Source organism: Propithecus coquereli, unplaced genomic scaffold (assembly GCF_000956105.1).
Source record: "Propithecus coquereli isolate 6110/MARCELLA unplaced genomic scaffold, Pcoq_1.0 Scaffold31, whole genome shotgun sequence".
NCBI lineage: Eukaryota > Metazoa > Chordata > Mammalia > Primates > Indriidae > Propithecus > Propithecus coquereli.
This window is the reverse complement of record NW_012148730.1, coordinates 3,466,713-3,471,300: the sequence shown is the minus strand read 5'-3', so window position 1 is coordinate 3,471,300 and position 4,588 is coordinate 3,466,713.

Sequence of the window (4,588 nt, the reverse complement as noted above, 5' to 3'; positions counted from 1 at the left end):
ACCAATCCATGAGCAAGGTAGGTTTTTCCATCTGTTTACATCTTCTACAATTTCTTTTTTTAGTGTTTCGTAGTTCTCCCTGTATAAGTCTCTTCTTATGTTTTCTTACAGGAATTTTATGTTTAGGTGTATGATCCAATCTGAGCTAATATTTGTATATAGCGTGCAGTAAAGGTTGAGGGTTATCTTTTGCTTGTGAATGTCCAATTGTTCTTGCACCCTTTCTTGAAAAGATGATGCTTTCTCCATTGAATTTCCTTGGCACTGTAGACAAAAGCAAATTTACCATATATATATGGGTTTATTTCTGCACTTTCAATTCTGTCCACTTGTCTATGTGTCTTATGCCAATACCGCACTGTCTTAATTACTGTACTTTTATATTAAATTGAAATCAGATAATATAAGTCCTTCAACTTCTTTATTCTTTTTCCAAATTGGTTTCTCTACTCTAATTTCTTTGCATCTCCAAGTAAATTTTAGAATTGGCTTATCAATTTCTACAGTAGAGCCTATTGGAATTTTAATTACTATCACGTTCAGTCTTTGAATCAATTTGAGGAAAAAACACATCTTAATAATATTGAGTCTTCCAACCTATGAATATGGTATATGCCATCTTTAAATCACCTTTGCGATGGTTGATAGTTTTCACTATAGAGATCTTGTTCATCTTTTGTTAAATTCATCTTTTTTTTTTTTTTTTTTTGAGACAGAATCTCACTCTGTTGCCTGGGCTAGAGTGCCGTGGCGTCAGCGTAGCTCACAGCAACCTCAAACTCCTGGCTCAAGCGATCCTTCTGCCTCAGCCTCCCGAGTAGCTGGGACTACAGGCATGCGCCACCATGCCCGGCTAATTTTTTCTATATATTTTTAGTTGTCCGATTAATTTCTTTCTATTTTTAGTAGAGACGGGGTCTTGCTCTTGCTCAGGCTGGTTTCGAACTCCTGAGCTCAATCTGCCCGTTTCAGCCTCCCCGAGTGCTAGGATTACAGGCGTGAGCCACCGCGCCCGGCCATCATCTTTAATTATTTAATATTTTTAGATGCTATTATATATGCTATTTAAAAATTTTAATTTCCAATTGTTCCTGGATAGAATATGGAAATACAATTGATTTTTGTCTGTTGATCTTGTATCCTGAAACTTTGCTAAATCCATTCATTAGTTTTAGTATCATTTCTATAGATTTCTTGTTTTCTATATAGAAGATCATGTCATTTGTGGATAGAGACAGTTTAATTTCTTCCTTTCCAATCTGGATGCCTTCTATTTCTTTTTCTCTCATTATTGCACTGGTGAGGACCTTCAATAAAATGTTAAATAGAATTGTATGAAAGTTGACAATCTTGCCTTTGTCACAGTTAATGTTGTACAATAGCTTACTGAGTATCTATTTTTTTGGCAGTTTTTTTCTGTTTTTCAGTTTTGATAGTTCCTAATGCTGTCTTCAATTTCCTAATATCTTCTTAGTGTCTAGGCTGTTTATTAATGCCATCAAGTGTGTTTTTCAATTGAGATCTTGTATTTTTCATCTCTAGAAGTTCAATTTGGGTCATTTTTTATGTTTTCCATGCCTATTTTTATCATGCTTATATTTTCCACTACCTTCTTGAACATACAAAATATATCTATAATAGTTATTTTAATGTTCTTTTCCACTAAGTATTTAATCTGCCTCATTTCTTGTGTTTTTTTTTCCTTTCATTGATTGTTTTTGTTATGGAGGGTAATATTTTTCTGCTTCTTTGAATGCCTCGTAATTTTTCATTGGATGCTAGACATTGTGTGTGGGCTTTTCATCATTGGTGCTCTTTTTTTTTTTTTTTTTTTTTTTTTTGGTATTCCTTTAAATTTTAGAACTTTCTTCTGGGATACAGGTAAATTGCTTTGAAACACTTTGACCCTTTTCTGTCATGCTTTTATGTTTTACTATGTGGGTCTAAAATAGCCTTCAATTTAGAGCTTTTTTGGCCCCATTGCTGACACAAGAACTCTTCTGAGGACTCCATTTTATCCTGCAGGTTTCAGATGATCTTGCCACTCTGGATTAATGGAACATGAACTATTCCTAGCCCTATGTGAGCTCCATTAGTTTCTTTTCTTGCTCCTTTGGGTGGTTCTTTCTTGGATACACATTGTAGATTAACATGTAGCCAAAAACACAAGGGAAAACTTCTGTAGATCTTCTGAACTTTCTCTTTCTGGGTAGCTGTCTCTTCTTCTATGATACATTGCCCTACGAATTCTAGCTGCCTTGATTTCTCAATTGTCTCCATTAAGGGAGAATGTTAGGTCCTGTTTGGGTTCCCCCTCCTTGCACTGCAGCCTGGACACTCTCCCCAGACAACAAGTTGGGGCAATTGTAGAGCTTACTTTATTTTAAAAATTTCTTTCACTGATAACTACTCTGCAGTGTCTCTTGCACAATGTCTGAAAACCATTGTTTCAATATTTTTCTTGGTTTTTAGTTGTTAAAGGCAATTGGGTAAATCTGTTCTCACTTCATTATAGATGGAAGTGTAAATCTAGTTGAATATTTTGACATTACAAAAAAGAAAAAAAAATTCACAAATTGACTCAGACTTTTATTTACCATTTATTAAACTATACATACATAAAGTTAGCAAGAAATTATCCAAATCTTTATAGTTCTAATCACTCATTACTTTGTATTTCTATTGGGGACAGAGTGAAATCTTATAGAAAATTCTGTTTCTTGAATTTCAAAGCAAATCTGTTCTTCCTGTCTGTACATAAAACATGGAGTGTGTGTTTCTGTGTTTATTTCTGTGGTGTTCAATGTAATAAGTTTTCAGGATTTTTTCCCAGATGCTACTTTTTATAAATGTGACATGGTAAATTGTAGGTGCTATATTAATTATTTTTTCTTGACCCATGTCACTCTCTACTATCACATACTTAAATCACAAACTTGTTTTATTCAAGTACATATATTAGAATTTTGTTTGATTTAGTTCTCTCTGTACACACTATGTATACAGAGAGAGAGGGAAAGATGGACAGATAGGCAGACACAAATACGTATGAAGTTAAACAGCAATGTAAACAAATAATATGAGGCTACCTATGTGAAGAATATAATTTAGTTGAATTGCAGTAACATTTCCAAAGTAATTGAGTTGTTTGTTTTCTATATGTGAATTCATTTTCTTTCTACAGTTTAACCTTTCTTCCTCAGGTTCTCCATAGCTTCCACACTGTACTGCTCTGGCTATACACATTGATTCTGGAACTATTGGCTATTTTGTACCTTACAGTTTACCTGAATGATGAAATCATGAATGCTGAGTGACATTTAATAAAATGGTACTTTATATTACATTTTTCTTATTTGTGATCTATGGCAAGGATATACTATGTGGAAAATAATTTCAATTTTCATCGTTTTTCTTTTGTGTTTCCAAATGCTTTATTGAAAACACCTTGGCATAACTGGCCTATCATGTTTCCTGAAGGAAAGACTTTTGAACCTGGACATAAATCTTGAGTCTAGTGGCAGAGAGGGGGAGATGGCATCTGTCATCCTGGCCCAGATGCTTACCTTTATGTAAATGTGCAAAGCTTTGTGTTCTGCTGGGGCCCCAAGAGTGCTGCTTTAAAAATGACATTTTCCAAAGTCAAAGAGCATGTCCATACTGGGAATGGAATTAAATATGTGCTCTCTGTCAGTGAATCACCCTGATACTGGTGTTCCACATTTGAATGTATGGTTTAAAAATATTACTGACGCACATGTTGATATCATAGAATTTACTTCTAAAACAGAAAATAGGATATAAGAAATTATTGAAAATTTTAGCAAATGTTTTTATTTTTAGACTAGGAACACTTAGTTCTATATTATGTATCTAAAATCCACATTGTGTATTTTATCTAGAAAGCCCACTGGTTAAATTTACACTAAGCCATATCTCATTTTATCAATTCATTTTACTTCCTATGCAATCTGATTTGCAGTGAAGAGAGAAAATTACCTGTGTAGACTTTTGGCTATTTAACTCAGATTTTAAAAACTGATATTATTTATTTAAATCTGGCTGGATATTACAGCTGAACTCTTTTAGTCAAATCCACATGTCAAATGTGACTCAGGCTGTAATTACTCACTATATAATATCCTTTTTATATATCACATAAGCTGATTGTTCCTGTCATTTCTTACTAAATGGACAGTATATTATATTCAAAGTTTATGAAAACCAAATTGAGAGCTACACGATGCCAACAACTTGCTGAAATGTGGAAGTCATTCAAGCACATTTTTTGTTTGTCTTGAAGCCTATAATTTTGGAAACAAATTGTGGAAACAAAATTATTTCTTAACTGGAAATAAACCAGTAGTAGAATTTACTTAATACAATCAAGTTATACAAATCCATCAGAAAAAATTACATCTGGCTATGAGAAAATGCTATTGAATCAATCAAAACAGGAATCATATTGTCTTTTTGAGACATTTTTACACATACCGAAAGGAATGTATAATTATGCTCAATAAACATTAATTGTCAAATACTGAGATAAAAATGTATATTAATACAAGTTATGATTCTTGCAAATTTT